General features: G+C 40.9%; 1 protein-coding gene across 5 annotated transcripts in view; it reads right to left on the bottom strand.

Moving 5' to 3' along the window:
* TSPAN9 (tetraspanin 9) overlaps positions 1–18,492 on the bottom strand; it is a 419,005-nt gene that overhangs the window by 270,583 nt on the left and 129,930 nt on the right. For all 5 annotated transcript variants that reach the window (XM_053256310.1, XM_053256312.1, XM_053256314.1 and 2 more), the window contains one exon: positions 2,573–2,689. The gene's annotated coding sequence lies outside the window, so the exon portion shown is untranslated. The remainder of the gene's footprint in view (positions 1–2,572; positions 2,690–18,492) is intronic.

Raw genomic sequence — 18,492 nt, 5'->3', positions numbered from 1 at the left:
TCATGACTAACTAATCCAGATATTGCTCAGTGAGCTTATAATAAGCATATTCCTTTCTATTTGCTAGTCCAATTTGTATACCACTCTGATAATTCTATTATTGAAGAGTAGTACATATTACTTCAATTATTTTATTAATATATTCTAGTAAACAACTATCCTAATAAATTCATGCTTTAAATATTTAGCATATTTTGACAATATTGTACCAATACTTGAATTATCAACAAACCAAGATTCTTTCTTTAAAAACATTTTAATGGTTCTTTTAAGTGTCTATGAGAATCCTCACACACACTACTGGAGAATGACAGGGGATCATACCGTTTAGGAAAATTTGTAGAACTAGCAACACATAATGTTGGAGAACCATTACATCACTGTGGTTTTGTTTTACTTTTAAAGCAGCCATGGGGGAATCAGAATTTGATCAGGAGTGGTGCTGGGGAAGGGATCATGCCATTTCCCCAGTCTAAATGGCTCCCCTTTTGTAAAACTGCTGCTAGTTCCATGAAGGAAAAACTGGGGAAATGGCATATAGGGGGACAAATGAACATGCCTTCTCCAATCAAATTCACAAATGCATTGCATTAAAGAACAAAAGTACTGCAAGAGCCAAAACATAGATCTTCTGCACAATGTACAATTTGGCCCCTGTGTTCACAAGTAGCAATATAACAAACCAAAAGGTGAGGCCCAGCATTGACCTTGCAGTCATTTTACATAGATTACGCTGCTAGGAAAGTTCAAGAAATGAAATTCAGACAACCATCTAATACCATGCGGGTAACGTCTGTGGGAACTGCAATATTGGGATGCCTTTGGAGTAGCTAGAAAAAATGGGTTGGGTTTCTTAGCTAAACAATCCGCTCTTACGGCAAGAATGGATGCAGCAGCCTGCATGGGGAGAGTGCCAATCTAAACTTCAAACTTCTACGTACACCAAGCACACCAGCTAAGAAGCGAGGAGAGTGGCCATTTAAACCTCCCCATGCATCAGCTGAGAAGCGAAGGGAGGCATGAGGTTTAAAAAGCCACTCTCCCCACTTCTCAGCTGATGTGCAAGGGAGTATAAAGAAGTGGCACAAGAGGCGAGAGTGGATGGAGGCAGCCTGAGCCTCTTGCACGACTTCTTTAAATCTCCCCACAAGCCAGCTGAGAAGTGGAGAGAATAGTTATTTAAACAGTATATCAATTTAGTTAGGAGAGTAGAAAACCGTGAATAACCAAAACTACCTGCCCTCCGTCATAACTAAATTGGTATACAGGGAGATGGCCCGTGAATGGACGAATCTGCTATTCAAGGGCCTCCTGTATATGTCACATAATTTTTTTAATTAATGTGCTTGTGAACGGGAATCAAAGAATAGTTTGAAAGTTGTAGGATTCCAACTTCAAACATTATTCACTTTATTGAACAATTACCATATATGGTAAATTTGAATCTGAGAGATATCTTCTTTTCTTGGGCAAACTTTAAAGCAATGTTTTAAAGTTTAGTTGATGGCTATTTATTTTGTTTTATTACTACTACTACTACTACTACTACTACTTCTACTACTACTACTACTACTATTTTATATCTCGCTTTTCCTCCAAGGAGCCCAGAGCAGTATACTACATACTTAAGTTTCTCCTCACAACAACCCTGTGAAGTAGGATAGGCTGAGAGAGAAGTGGCTGGCCAGAGTCACCCAGCAAGTATCATGGCTGAATGGGGATTTGAACTCGGGTCTCCCCAGTCCTAGTCCAGCACTCTAGGTTGCAACTGTAGAGTTTTAATTGTAAATCGCCCAGAGACTTTATATGGGGCAGTATATAAATGTGATAAATAAAGTTGTTTGCCAATTATTGATCTTATTATTGAATGTTAAAAATCTGTTGAGAGAAGTAATAAGTTAAAATATGATAATATTCAAAATTTCTTCTTTAAAATACCAAAAAGATTTTAAATTTTCACTGAGCATCTTCCAATGTAAAAAGCAGTACATTCAGCTAATTTCAATGGCAGGATTGTTCATGCAAATTTTGGTATCTGTAGGTCATAGGAACATAGGAAGCTGCTATATATTGAGTCAGACCATTGGTCTATCTAGCTCAGTATTGTCTACACAGACTGGCAGCGGCTTCTCCAAGGTTGCAGGCAGGAATCTCTCTCAGTCTTTTCTTGGAGAAGCCAGAGAGGGAACTTGAAACCTTCCGATCTTCCCAGAGTGGGTCCATCCCTTGAGGGGAATATCTTACAGTGTTCACATGTGGTCTCCCATTCAAATACAACCAGGGTGGGCCCTGCTTAGCTAGGGGGACAAGTCATGCTTGCTACCACAAGACCAGTTCTCCTCTCTACCACAAGCTCCAGCTCTCCTACAGAATTGTCATCTGTAAGTATGACAATTCACACCAACCAACCTTCAGAATATATAATAGATACTATTTTCCCTATTATTCCCCGCACACACCACTTATCAAATTGCATAGATATTTTTAAAGCCAATACAATTATGAATAACACATATTTCAGGTTCACTTTGCAAGCTGCAATAGATGCTACTGTGGAAGAATCAATTCTTACCTTTGACTGTAGCTATTGCTGTTTCAAGGATGTTTTATGCAAAGCTTGGCCAATGAGGCTGCAGTTCATTTGCTTATATCCCAATAAATTTGCTGTAGACGTTGAGCAGCTTAAAACCTGTTCAACAGAAAAAGAGAGATAATGCATATCACCAGAATTATAGCAAATTTAATTAATTAATTAGAACTTTCACCCCTTTTAAGAAAAAAATTAATTGAGAAAATATGTACTTCCATCTAACAATGGAAGAGAGCAGGTCTGTACCTGTGCCACCATGGCATGCACCCCTCGCGGGGCAGCATGCGCATGGCCTGATTGCTGACCACACAAATAGCTGCCATGTATGTGCGGAGGCTATGTTTGCCACCACAATGCAAGGGGTGCTGGAGGGAGGGGCAGAGGAGCAGGTACAGACCTGCTCTCCTCACTTTTAAAGGTGCCAAATCTGTGCTTCAAATCTGTGCATGAATCTCAATTCATACACATCCCTAAAGGTAAAGTGTGCCGTCAAGTCGATTTCGACTCATGGCGCCCACAGAGCCCTGTGGTTTTCTTTGGTAGAATATAGGAGGGGTTTACCATTGCCTCCTCCCGCTCAGTATGAGGTGGTGCCTTTCGGCATCTTCCTATATCGCTGCTGCCTGATATAGTACCAGTGGGGATTCGAACTAGCAACCTTCTGCTTGTTAGTCAAGCATTTTCCTGCTGCGCCACATCCCTATAATACTATAATAGTGGGCATTATATGTAGTCAACTCCATACCTCTCTCCTTACAAAATCTTTCTTCCCACTCACCTTTAGTCCGATTACTCCAATGGCAGCAGTAAAGGAGAGGAGTTCTGTCTCCCCTCTGACATCTGGTCTGCTGACACACCTGCAAAACAGGCTTTCCAAACTACATTTCCCAGCACTTCTGGCATCTGGCTCACAGTCATAAGAATGTGCCAGGTGCCAGAGAAAGGAGAGTGAGACCTATTGTCCCTTCCTTCTTCCCACTGTTGCTACTGGAGCAACAGCAAAGTAAGAGAACAGGCGAGTGAGAGAGGGAAGCAGACAGACATCTGGAAGCTGGTAAGCAGGGGTGGATCTCTTACTGCTTTAGATTATATCAATGGGGTATGGTGGGGTTTAAAATGTAACTGATATAAAGCAATGTAAGCAGAACAATTATTTTTTGTGTTTGAGTCAATATTGTTTGGTTTCCCAAGCCTAATTTCACACTTCAACAAGTGGGGAGAGATAGACCACCACTACGCATATTCAGATCTAGCCAGAGGCAATATGAGCATAGAAGCAGACTTTCAATGGTAGATCACAAAATGGATAGAGAGCCATGCTACAGGAACCATGTACATGTGATTCCTTCCACTCATGGATTCCTCTGTCAAGGCTGTGCACACAGAGCACTCTTTAAAAAGCAGTAACACTAAATCCAGCCACTTTGTTCCGGAGCCAGGAGCACAAGTCTGGGTTTAGTGTGTGTCCCATACCCGCTGCCACCCCATGCTGAACAGGTGAATGGCACAATTATGGCACAGCTGCATTGTGGACAAATAGATTAGATACCTCTATGCTTTGAAGCTGAACAGTCGAAAAGTCATTACAAATAATTACTGGATTTGAATCCCATAGCGTAGCAACACACTTGGCACTGGCTGCTTGTCAGTCTTCACACCAAGCTCTTGCAAAAACTCACCAGATTCCCCATCAGCACTAAAGTGCAGACCTCAGATTTCTGGTGATGCCAGCGTCCACACCAGGGAGCCAACGAGTCATCCCCCAAGAGGGAGCTGCCCAGGAGCAGTACAGTGTGCTGCCATAACGTATTAGGCGTACAGGGAGAGTTCCGCCTCCTACTGAACCTCTCAGTCTATCTTGTTTTTTCATGTTTATGAAGTCTGGGAAGTAATCTTCCCAGACTTCCCAGACTTGTAACTGTGTAATCTCCATTTTGCCAAGGCAACGAACCCTTGTCATGACATTCAAAGGTTGTATAGGAGACAGAATTAAATGCACAAATGCCTTAAACATAAAAGCATTCAGGAAGCTACAGCTTTTACTAAAAAGAACCCTGTCAGAGTGTGGACTATTTCTTTGGGTTCTAGTTTCTGTGGGTTATGTTACTACTTTGAAAGAAGCAGAGTTGTGAGCAATATCTTCTGAGAAACACACACACACACACACACACACTCCCTATGGCAGAGTCCAGTAAGGATAATCTAATTTTAAGGCAACTAAAAGCAGGTTGGAGATACAAATATATCTACACAATATTAACAAAACCTCAAGGGTATTTTCTCTCAACAGAAGCATGCAACCAGTCAAGCAAAGGAGGAAGACCAGAAGCTCAAGGACTGTAGCTGCAGGGCCTTCAAGAACACAGAGAGTAGCCAGGGGACAGAAAACAGTGCAGCAGCCCAATCTTAACTGAGCGCCCATGTGTGAGCAGTGCATGAAAGTAGGAAGGGTCAATCGCAGGAAGGTGCGAGGCACTCCCTGGTTTTGTGGGCAGGCTGGCTGTTTGGCTTGCTGGCACTGGATACATGTGGTGTGGTCCTGCTGAGGCAGGTTCTGCACTGATCACATGGTCCCACATGCACAGTGAGCAAAAGAGTTTGTGAGGAAAGGATGGGGGTCTTTGAGCTGCCGATAAGACCACTCCATTCACCCCACCCTCCTACCACTCACATTCTGCCTGCAGTCTGTGTTACCAAGCACTAATGTCATCTAACCAAGGAGTTGTGTGCCCCAATAGCCCTCCTTGGTATGCATCTCCTGTTTCCACACGGTGACACTACTCTGTTCTCCAGGCACCTTGAAGAATGCCTAACCTCCCAGGACCATGCTCCTAACAATTTCCCAACAAGTATGGAAACAAAGCCTGTGCATAATTTACTTGTGAGTAACACCTATTGAAATCAGTCAGATTTACTTCTGGAAGCCTACTTAGAACAGAGATATCTGGCTCCTCATCTATTAACACACACACACTGCAGGATGTGTTTTCCAGCTCCCCTCCATTTCTCATGATCCTCTTTCAGAACCTCTTTGCCTTCTTCCATTGTTTCCCACAGAATTATCTCCATAGTCTCTCTCAGCTCTCCCTCCTCCACTTTCCCAATAATTTGAACCTCAGATGAATGAAATATTATTTTAGAGGTCCACTGAAAAATAAGCCTGGCTCCTAAATTTTGGGACTGGCTGCTAAATTCAAAGAAACTTTGTCAAGACCTGCATTAAAATAATCAACTTAATTTAAAAAAAAAACAAAAAAAACCAACCACCTCATAAGAATACTTTCAAAACACTGTATTATCCCATATTTGTAAGAAGGAACCATGTAGGGCAGCAAACAATATCTTATGGTTCCTTCCAAAAACAACACTGCTCCACACTTATACAGAGCACACCAGTTACATGAGTGTCAACACACAGTGGAGATGTGGTGGGACCCTCTGTTAATTGGTTCCCCAGTATATGTCCCCAAGTGTTTTAGGGGCATCATTGTGCCTGTAGCTCCTACCATACTCACTTTGAGATTTACTGCAATTCGAATAGTCTTTTAGAACAGAAAATCACTAACCGACTAAAGTATAGTTTAAAAAAATCCACACTATTAATAGGAGTAGGAATTTTACATTCCTTTTTTCTTTTACTTGTTCTAGCATTCAGGGACACAGTACTATTATTGTTGGACTTAAGTAAAACACTCCCAGCATGACTAGCGGCTGCTCTCAGTGCCTCTGTTGTGATCCATCACTTGATGACACATCTCATTGTGTTAAGCTGCTATTCTTTTAAATCCCCCCCCCAACTTTTTTAAAGAATTAAAGCTCCCTTAAACAAAAGGCACTACTAATATTCAGTCATTCACATTACTAAATCGTGCATAGTCAGTACCATATAATCATTTTAATATATGGGCATGTAGTTCAAAATAATTTATTCTATGCAACTGTTCCTTAAGAATAAATCAGGTGCTTCTGGGATATTCTGCATGATAATATGACTTTAAAAATACTACCGATTTCCAGTTCTAGCTTGTATTTTAGACTAACTGCCTAAAAAAATTATTTTCTATAGATTTCAACCCTAAGGGATGGCAATGCATGAATAAAGATTACAATAATAACTAATGATTCACACAGCAAGCCTACAGTCTCACTGCTCCAGTGGTCCTTTAACACTGGTGTGATGTTAGTGTTTTGTAGCTGGAATTCTATCCACCCCTAGCAGCAACGTTTACAGCAAAACGATGTCATTTTACACTATACAAGATACAGAAAACCATCAAACACTACCCCCAGCATCCATGGCAACACCATCATCACACACAAATCACTGCAGCACACAGGCAGGGTCGGCACAGAAATGGCGTCTGTGCATGCATGGACACCATCCTGAGTGGTCAGCATGGTGCTGCTGACCACTCAAGATGGCATCCACGCACTGTGCCAAGGACACTCAACACGTCATGTGTGGAAGGGGCCAATCCATGCAAAGCAACAGGGAACTACCTCAATGTTGTTAGCCTATCACCTACAGCCATACTATTCTGAACATGCTCAGTGTTAACCAATCTCACCACATACATGCCATACAAGGACTCCATAGTAGCCTCAAAAGTGTGAATTGTGGTGCACCAAGCACGAGCCTGATAACTCATGTTCTCCTGGCATCCCAAGGGCAACAGTAAAGTAGAATACTCAGCCTGCACTCTAGCTCACTCAGGAGAAGTGAGAAGCTTCAGGACCTGCTGGAAAAACAACATCCCTGTGAAAGGAAGGGATATTTTACCTGGCAAAGAACACATTAGGACAAGCAGCAAGAGAAGCCACAATGTACCTTCACAGATGACAAGCCACTACCACCCTAGTGGACACCCCCCACACACACACCGCAGCTCTGGCAGAGCCAGAGCTTAGAAAATTGGACAATGCTCCTTTAAACCCTTCCCTAGGGAAGGGACGAGGCCAATTCACTCTGCCTGGGCAGCAATTATAAAAAAATGGCAGACAGCTCTAACCAGCGGCTGGAGCCACATCCCTCTTATGTCACTGAACCTAGCTGTTGTGGGTTACGGCTTAGAGCTAGCCAGAGTCTTGACCCTTCCCCCCTCAGATCTGTTTTGAGATTGCATTCCTCCCAAATCCATGCCTCACTGAAGATCCTGGCTCTCTCTACAACAGGATATTTATTTGTTTGTTTGTTTATTTATTTATATTTAACAAAACTCACATGTTTGGGCGGTTTACAATTCAAAAAATTGCTAAGAGACAATGGTGTTTTCAATGTTTGTTTTTTAAGGATATTTGTATCTATATCAACATTTGCCAAAGTTCTTAGGCTCAGACATACTTTTTCCCCTAAGAAAAACTGAAGGCACACTACATTCTTGCACCTGCTTTACTGTTTACTTTTATGTATTTACTGTATTTATAGATGGCCTTTCATAACAGCTCCCAAGGCAGCGTCTAATTTTAAAAAATCTAAGCAACAAATAGGCAAAGAATAAATAGGAGTAATGACAGGACAAAACACTGTCAGAAGAAGTAAAACAAAAAAATCCTTGCTTACATTAATTGCTGATGGTATGGTAGGGAAAAAAGCTTCACTCCACACAGACACACAGAGGAAACGGCCTGTAAAACCCCAATGGCAGAAAATATCAAAGAGTGGAAGCCACCATAGAAAAAGCCATGTTTCTTCCACAGTTCCTGAGCACATCCACAATTGATAGTACCTGGACCAAGATTACCAACATGTTCAAATGTCAGAATCATTTGGGAGAAGGCATTCACTGATGGCTTCAGAAAGGTTAACTGATTGATGGCTTTAAAAGGGTTAAGAATTGTGGACTTCCCAGAAACATCTGGCTGGCACCAGTCAACACGAATCTGTTATAAGGAGAAGGACTTTTATTCTGACCCAGCAGGGCATTTCCTAAACAAGACCAACATCTTCCATTATCAAGGAAACAGACTGGCAGTCAACAAAGAAGTTTCAAAACAGGCATAAAATATTTACTCAGACAAGCAGTCAAATTCTGAACCCCTTGATGTTCCTAGACAGTCTTCCATAGCCTCCACCACCTCTTCTCCTTTCCTGACACCTTCACTGCCCAGGGGTATAGGGAGGCTGGAAGTGGCCCTAGGACAGGCTGCTGCCGTCACTGCTGCAACCCCACTTCCTGCTGTACACCCGCAATTTCCAGAGCCCTCATACTGGCATCAGAAGAACACGACGCAGGGGGTATGGCCAACACGGGGACATGAACACAATGCCCCTCAACACTGCCACCTCCCCATTCCCTAAGGTTCCTCAGAAGCATACTCTGAGGCAGGAAGCAGCAGTGGCAGTAGGCACTCCAGGCCCTAGCAGAGCATCTTTTCTACTAGGGATTGATCGGAGATGAGAATTTGCAGCATACCAGTGGGAAAACACTCCACACAGCAGTCTCACTGAGAAGGTCCCCACTAACCATCCTGCAACATCTCATAAACATTATCATATACCAGGAAATAAATTCAGTTCCAGTGGTTAATCTTTTCGTTTGAACTTCTAAAAATAAATTTATTTATGGTTTTCTGAAATTCCATTCTGGGAGTCTTTGGGAAGATTGAATACTTTCACCTTGTTTGCTGGTAACTACATAATCATAGCAGTTGCATATTTAAGAGAGAGTGGTCAAAGGGCATTCTAATATTGCTAGCCTTTCACATTCTAAATCTTAAGAATATTAAGGCATTTTTCCAGCCTATCGGAAATTTGGCAAGGGGCATCCAGCCTATCTGAAATTTGGCAAGGGGCTGCCATAATCTACCTAGACTTCAGACAAATCTGTTGAGAAATTACCAAGATCCTGAAAATTTTCTTCTGTTTGTTACTTGGGGGGTGTATTTTTGGCCAACACATACTGCCCCCCTAACTCTTTAAATGCATCAAAAAACTTGAGGAAACAATAGAGGTCTTGCCCTTCCTATTTCACCAAAATTTGCTGTAGATTTTGTAAATTACTAAATTGTTTTAAATGAAAATCTTAGCCCTGGTAGTTATTCCAACACATGAACAGTGACAGATTGACTTTACCTAGCTGGAGCCTCCTCCCTTCACAAAGATGCCAGGCTGAGGATATTTTTAGCTGTTGGTCAGTAGGTTCAGAAAAGGGGTAAGCAGCATTACCTGCATAAAACTGCTTCTTGAACACATAAAGTAATACACTTAATCAGGACATCTCTTGAACAGTCAGTTCTAAGTGAATATGAGCAGCTGATCCTGTAGGCAAATTCATCCGGAGCAGTACAAAGACTGCTGAAGTACAAATACTTGACAAAATGGACTTCCATCAAGACCCAAGTGCCCTTTTCCAGCTTTTCTGGGATGCCTCTAAGCTTTTAGTTCTGTGTTCCTACTTCACTTGAAATCATATTGTTTCTCTACTTTTGGTTAATGCCACCTCTAGTTCTCTGTGTCTTGCTTTCAACTGTCTAATGAAATTTCTTTGCATCTGATAAGATTGTTCCAACTCATTTTTAAAAATGTATAACTTTTCTTCCATTTTAAAAAATGGCATTTTAACTGACCTTGTCAGAAACCATACTAGTAGCTTCAAATCTGTTACCTCTTTATTCCAGTCTTTGATCCAAATGTCACATTATTTTATTAACGTTTTTTGCCTCTGTCAGTTAACATTTCCATTTTTCTAATTTAGTCTGCCTGGGTCTGCTGGTTTCCCTCCTCAAATAATGTTTATTCCCTAGGAAATGTTTCCTGAATTCTATCAATAGTGACGACAGAATTAAACCCACCTCTCTCAGCTCCTGGTAACTTTCATTGGTCCCATTTTTTTTCAGGGAAGCTGTAATTTTAAACTTCTTGTATTTCCAAATACAATCTACCTAACTATAAAATTACTGCATATTATATATAATGTCACAACTGCAAAATTGAATACTTAAACTAAACAATGGTAAATTACTCTTCATTCTTTTTTTAGTATATATATATAAATCAAAATAATTTTCTTAATTCCACCTCTAGTTCTCTATTTTTTTCTTTCATTTCTCTAATATTTGTGTTTAATAAGATTGTTCTAAGTAGGTTTTCTCCATACAGCATCATACAGTAAATTTATCTCAAATCAGGGGAAACAATGTGCACAGGTGGATGTTATCCCATACATTAATGTTCCAAAATAAATAATTCTACTCTTTTAAGAGAACACAATCAGTGTTCCTTCTAAGGCATGCAAACGTGCGTGCGCTCACAAGTTTTTCTGATGTCTGCTCAGTTAATTTTAGATCCCGCTCAGGTTGAATCAGGAATGCTCCACTCGGAATGCATGTGCGCGCACACTGCCTTGATACTGCCACCCAGAACCAAATTCATTCCACACACAGATGAAACAAATTAGAGAGAACACTGAACACCATTCCCAAAAAATGACCCCCCAAAATCTTATTAAGATATGTATTTGAAGAGAAACCATGTAGGGTAGTTAAGGTGGAGCTGTTTAGGCACAAATTGAATAGTGCGGGGGGCGGGGTAGGATATTGAATTTGGAATCTTTTTACAAAGCATCAAAGCTGGCCATTATATCAGATTGAAACTTGTCAGATAAATTAATCCCAGTAAGAGAAAGGGAGGTGAAAATCAAGCTGTCCAGTTTACTGTGGTACAGAAACAAAAGGTGAGAAATTAAACTGCTAGCTAACTGCTTAATAGTAGATTCCTTAGAAGTACGGACCAGCTAAAAGATCAGTGTCTTGTCCCATTTGTATATCGGAATGAAGAATCCTTGGAAATATATGGGTGGGGTGATATCTCTAGGTGGGTTAAATTTCACATCCATCAAATTATACAATTATGAACAGAAAATGGGATAAAATCATACCAAGAAATTGTAAATATAATGTGAAAGAAAGTATTACTTTCAATATTTCAAGCTAGAGATATTAACACTGATTCACAAACATGGAGTGATTAGAAAAAGAACTGAAGTAGAGTACCTGTTAATGACACAAGGAAGAAAAGCATGTTGGTAACATGTCTTGCTGAGAATAAAATCTATTAGAGCCAATTATAGAGACAAAAAGGGCAGAGACTGCCAGTCCCAATCCTTGAGGAGAAATGGAAATCACTTTTTGAAAATAATATCAAACAAATTATGAATGTATCTCAGATGTTTGTACAAATTGTAGTTCTAACCCTGTCCAGTTTAAAAGGCATCTATTATTTATTATTATTATTATTCTAGCGCAAGCATAACATTTGCAGGTTATACCAGATAGATCTTGTATGTGAGTATCTCTCCTGAGAGGGAGAATAAACATTAAACAGCAATACCTGAAAAAGCCCAAACTGCAAGAGAGCCGCCAACACCCAAGGGGCTGGAGAGGGTAGCGGGGTCAGTGTAACATGCAAGGAGGCGACTACCCAACCTGCCAAACCTCCTTTCACCCGTCCCCCTTTTTCACTCTAGGTGGCTGGATTACAAACTACCCAGAAACCTTCCAGGACAATATCCCCATTGGTTGCCCAGGTCTCTTGTAAGAGGAGGATGTCCAGACTGGAGATGAATTGGGCCACAGCACCATCATCTGACTTAGAGAGCCAGCCAGCCACATTCCACGTGCAGCAAAGTAGTTCTCGAGAATCCAGTTGCTGTCAATGGCTGAAGGGGGGTACGTCCTCTGCACAAGAAAACAGCCTTGTATCGTTGTTAACAAGGAGACTGGCTGCTGAGGTAAAGTGGGTGCCGAGGCAAGGGCAGCGTTCTGTGTTGTTTCTAATTTTGTTTTACTTTGTTTGTCTCCTTTAAACCTGGCAAATCTCTACTGAGGAATGCTGGCAGTTTGCAGTTTATATGCTGGCCGTATTATTGTTGTTGTTGTTGTTGTTTACACAGTCAGACAGGTATTATTGACTGGTTTGTTTTATCCAGACATCGAGTCCTTCCCAAGGACCCGAGATGGCTGAATTTTATTATCAATATTGTTGTTGTTATAATAGTTATCATCGCAAAATATAGGCTGTTCCCAGTAAAGCTGCTTTTTATAATTGGCTGATGGTGATTTCTGTGGCCCTTATAGTGTTGAGGTGTTCTTCAAGTTGTTTTGGAATTGCACCTAGGGCGCCAGTTACCACTGGGATTATTTTGGTCTTTTTCTGCCACAGTCTTTCAATTTCAATTTGTAGATCTTTGTATTTTGTGATTTTTTTCTATTTCTTTTTCTTCTATTCTGCTATCCCCGGGTACTGCTATGTTGATTATATTAATTGTTTATTATTATTATTATTATTTCTTGTTTACACAGTCAGATAGGTGTTATTGACTGGTTTGTTTTATCCAGAAATCGAGCCCTTCCCAAGGACCTGGGATGGCTGAATTTTATTGTCAATTGTTATAGATATCGTCGCAGAATATAGGCTGTTCCCAGTAAAGCTGCTTTTTGTAATTGGCTGATGGTGATTTCTGTGGCCCCTATGGTGTTGAGGTGCTCTTCAAGGTCTTTTGGAATTGTACCTAGGGCGCCAATTACCACTGGGATTATTTTGGTCTTCTTCTGCCACAGCCTTTCAATTTCAATATGTAAATCTTTGTAATTTGTGATTTTTTCTATTTTTTCTTCTTCTATTCTGCTATCCCCTGGTATTGCTATGTCGATTATTTTAACTTGTTTTTCTTTCTTCTCGACTACAGTTATATCTGCTGTATTGTGTGGCAGATGTTTGTCTGTCTGTAGTCGGAAGTCCCATAATATTTTTATATCTTCATTTTCTTCAACTTTTTCAATTTGATGGTCCCACCAATGTTTGGCTACAGTTGGCTTGTATTTTTTGTAGATGTTCCAGTGTATCATCTCTGCTACTTTGTCATGCCTTTGTTTGTAGTCAGTCTGTGTGATCTTTTTACAACAGCTGATTAGGTGGTCCACGGTTTCATCTGCTTCTTTACAAAGGCGGCACTTGCTGTTTGTTGTGGATTTTTCGACTTTTGCTCTTATTGCATTTGTTCTTAGTGCCTGTTCTTGTGCAGCCAGTATTAAACCCTCTGTTTCTTTCTTCAAGTCTCCATTCTTAAGCCATTGCCAGGTCTCGCTGATGTCTGATTTTCCACTTATATTGTGCAAATATTGACCATACAGTGGCTTATTTTTCCATTTTTCTGCTCGGTTCTTGACTTGTTCTTTCTTGTAGGCCTGCTTTGTTTCATTGGTATTGAATAGTTTCGCATTATTGACCATTTTAAGTGCATCTTCTTCACTTTCCTTGATATATTCTTCAAGGCCTCTTTTCTCCTCCTCTACTGTTTGATGGACTTGCAGCATTCCTCTTCCACCTGAGCTGCGAGGGAGGTATAGCCTATCGACATCACTGCAGTGGTGCAGAGCATGATTGATGGTCATGATTTTCCTGGTCTTACGATCTAGCATCTCGAGCTCTGCATGGGTCCAGTCTATTATTCCTGCAGTGTATCTGATAACAGGTATAGCCCAGGTGTTTATGGCATGTATGGTGTTCCAGCCATTGAGTTTGGACTTGAGGATTTTTCTAACTCTCCTGATGTATTCACTTCCAATTTTTCTTTTAACTTCAGTGTGTGCGATGTTATCAGCCTGGAGAATGCCCAAGTATTTGTAATGTTCTTTCTCTTCCAGGTTCTTGATCTTGCTTCCATTGGGCAGTTCTATTCCTTTTTTCTTATTTTCCCTCTGTTCATTATTAATGCAGCACACTTGTCTAGTCCAAACTCCATTGCTATATCGCTACTGAATATACGGACAGTGTTTAGCAGTGATTCGATTTCTGACTGGGACTTTCCATACAACTTCAGATCATCCATGTACAGCAGATGGCTGATTTTACTTGATGTTTTAGATGTTTGGTATCCGAGGCCTGTTTTGTTTAGTATTTGTGAAAGTGGGGTCATGGTGATTACAAACAATAGAGGGGATAGTGAGTCCCCTTGGAAAATGCCTCTTCTAATGCTCACCTGTCCAAGTGTCTCGCCATTGATTGTTAACTGTGTACTCCACATGCTCATTGCTTTTTTGATAAATATCTGAATGTTTTTGCTGACACCAGTTGTTTCTAAACATTTTAGTATCCATGTGTGAGGCAATGAATCGAAGGCTTTCTTGTAGTCAATCCATGCAACACTTAGATTGGTTTTTCTTCTCTTGCAATTTTCTAAAATCATTTTGTCGATCAGTAGCTGGTCTTTTGTGCCTCTGGTGTTCGGACAATTTCCTTTCTGTTCAGCTGGAAGCTGTTTGTTAGTTAATAAGTGTTGCATCACTTCATCTGCTATTATTCCAGTTAATAATTTGAACATGGTTGGCAGGCAGGTTATCAGTCTATAATTACTTGGAACTGCACCTTTTGCTGGGTCTTTCATTATGAGATGAGTTTTCCCAGTTGTTAGCCATTGTTCAATATCACCTCCTTGCAAAATGTGATTGAACTATTTTGATAGTTGTTTATGGAGGCTTGTTAGATGTTTAAGCCAAAAGTTCATCGTCGCCTGGAGCAGTCCAATTTTTAATTTTCTTTGCTCTTTCACTTATTAATTCTGGTGTTATGATTAGATCCTGCGTTTGTTGATTACATTTTTCGACCTCTTTCATCCAGCCTGCTTTTTTCTTATAATCTATTGGATTGTCCCATAATTTGCCCCAGAATTGCACTGTTTCGTCTTTATTTGGTGTTTCTAGGTTTCTTGCAGTTTCTCCTTCTATGCTTTGGTAGAAACGTCTCTGATTCGACTGGAATTGGGGATTCTGCCTGTGTTATGTAGTTCTGGCTTCATATCTGCTAATCTTCTTTGACACTGCTTTTATTTGCTGCTTTATTATTTCCAGGACTTCTCTAATTTTCCTTGAATCTAGGTGGTATTTTTGGATCAGATACTGTTTGGTGTTTTCATTCTTCAGCTTCTTGTCTTTCATATCTTTCAATTTACTAGCATCTGATCTAAGCCTGGAGATTTTTTATTTATTTATTTATTTATTTATTATTGTTATTGTTATTAATCATCTATTAGACAATAGTTGTTTGTAGGAGCAAAACCAGTAGGGGCAGATATATGTTCTGATAATGATTGTAAGCAACAGGAATAGCATATTATTGACAGAGAAATGTCAAAGCATAAAATAACATATAACCTAAGAATGGTTTTGTTTGGGTATATTTTTATTTTATTTATTTATTGTTAAATTTATATATCGCCTTTCATTAAAGCAATCCCAAGGCGGTTTACAGCAAAAAAAAATTAACACAAGATGGTAAAAAAGACACAATTAAAATATTAAGTGGGGGGGAAATATTAAACAAATCTGATTTAAAAATTTAAAACAAAAAGCATAAAAACAATAAAGATTATAAAGAGCTGCAGCAGAGAATCAAATAAATGCCTGAGCAAAAAGATAAGATTTCACACTCTTTCTAAAAACTGTGATGGAGACTGAGGAGCGAAAAGCCACCGAGAGAACATTCCAGAGTCTGGGGGCAGCAACAGAGAAGGCCCTGTCCTGCATGCATGACAACCGAGCCTCCCTCATCGTCGGCACCCAGAGCAGAGCCCCCTCAGATGATCTTGTCAAGCGGGCAGCAACCCTTGGGAGCAGGCGGTCCCTCAGGTATCCCGGGCCCAAACCGTTAAGGGCTTTAAAGGTCAAAACCAGCACCTTGAATTGGACTCGGAAACAAACTGGTAGCCAGTGCAGCTCTTTCAAAATGGGTGTGATGTGCTCCCACCGGGCAGCTCCAGATAAAACCCTCGCTGCCGCATTTTGCATTAGCTGCAGTTTCCGGATGTTCTTCAAGGGCAGCCCCACATAGAGCGTGTTACAGTAATCCAGCTGTGACGTGACTAGGGCATGGGTAACTGTGGCTAGATCTGCCTTCTCGAGAAAGGGACGCAGCTGGCGCACTAGCCGAAGCCGTGCAAAGGCACCCCTGGCAACCGCCTCCACCTGAGCTTCCAAAAGCAGAGCTGGGTCCAGTAATACCCCCAAGCTGCGTACTTGTTCCTTCAAGGGCAGTGCAACCCCATCCAGAACCGGTAAAATCTCCTCATCCCGATCGGATCTTCCTACTGACCAACATTACCTCCGTCTTGTCTGGATTCAATTTCAGTTTATTAGCCCACATCCAACCCATCACAGCCTCCAGACCCCGATTCAGGACATCCACCGCCTCCCTAGAATCAGGTGACAAGGAGATAGAGCTGAGTGTCATCCGCATATTGCTGACAACTCAGTCCAAGTCCCCGGGAAGAAGTATAAGGGAAGAAGTCCTGAAAGATTATCTTGAATTAATTCCTTATCTCATGACTGTAGCCAGGCTAAGTATAAGTAAGGGAGGATAAAAATCAGCACCACCACCCAAAAAATCAGTTTAGATTACATTTAAAGAGTGAAGTTTATGGTTAAACTTACTTTTTTAAAATGCAAAGAAGAAATAACAGATAGGTTTAAGAGATCAATTTTATTTATTCAATTTTGGAACACTAACTACTCATCTTAAGCAGTTCCTGAAAAAGATAATAGCTATTTATATCAATCAATATGGGGCCAGTTCAAATGATACTGCTGGCAGCACTTGTGAAGAAGGGGGTGCCGAGAGCACAACCATCAGCCTTCCATGGACATCCAACTCACTTCTGGTGCATCCCTTGATCATGTGTGAAGACTGTTCATCCATTTGGCCCCTAAACACATGCTCCAAGTCATGTCCATTTGTTTAAAGGGACATGCCATGGAAATGTCCTGATGGATGTGCTCTCAAAATATCCCTTTCGTCTTCATGTGTGCTGCTGGCAGTATCATTTGAACATACTAATCATGCCTCCTAATAGCAGATACAACCCAAGCTTCACCAGCACCTGAGGCAGCACAGTGAGCTGTTACTAATTCCCTTAATGATTTATTTCATACCAATTTTGGAGAAAAGGATTGCCTTGTGATCTTTTAATTACTACTTGATAACGTATTCTTTTACTATTAAATTAACATCTTCTATTGTAAGGTTACTATCTGTTGCCAGCACTGCCATTCTGAAGGCTTCCAGAGCCTCTCTACTTACAGTACGTCTGGGACTACAGGCTTGTAGTTCCCACTCTTAACATGCTCAGGACTCTCTTGAGATCTTGGGCTCCCCATTTGTTGGCATATTGGGGACAGGTCACTTAGCAGGCAGTGGGACGATAGCCCCCAGATTCAACAGCTGCCAAGCAAACGGCAAGAGGATTAGCCTTGCACCTTCCCCTATATTAGGAATGTCTAAGTAGACTCAAATTAGCTTTTTAGTTAGCTCCATGCTCAAAGTCTCTCTGTCCAAAGGTAGACCTTTTACTTCCCCACCCCCACCCCGCAGTTGCCTCAAACAAGCTAACATTAATTACCTCAGCAGGAAAAGTCAGATACGGCACAGCACTGTGAACACAACTCCCTTCTCCATCTCAAAAGATCTAAGTGGGCAATAGGAACTCAGAGGTGCAATCATTAAAATTACTGATTGGTTTACTGGTTCCTTTCTACCTAACAGATACCGTCCTTACATATCCATTTAGTCCATTCACATAGTTTGTTCTTGACCATTCATGCCATTGTGGTTAGTTAGTTGTTTATTTACGATCCTAGATCAAACATCAACATAACATTGTGTTTTAGTCAATAACAGCAATCAAAGACAATGGATCCTTTTGAGATCCATCAGAATTTCCCTCCTCAGGAAGAAGGAGTGGCCGGTATTTTGCCTCAGGGCCCATTTTGGGCTATAACTGGCCCTAGTTTCTTGAACCAGTGTGCTTCACTTGGTCTCTACACCATGGAGCCACCCACTGAATGGGCAATAGGTTTGGCACCCGCCATAAGACCAGACCACTCCAGATTTGGCTTATTTTAAGCCAAATTTT

The sequence above is a fragment of the Hemicordylus capensis genome, chromosome 5 (assembly GCF_027244095.1).
Source record: "Hemicordylus capensis ecotype Gifberg chromosome 5, rHemCap1.1.pri, whole genome shotgun sequence".
Taxonomy (NCBI): domain Eukaryota; kingdom Metazoa; phylum Chordata; class Lepidosauria; order Squamata; family Cordylidae; genus Hemicordylus; species Hemicordylus capensis.
This window is presented reverse-complemented; position numbering and strand designations above follow the sequence as displayed.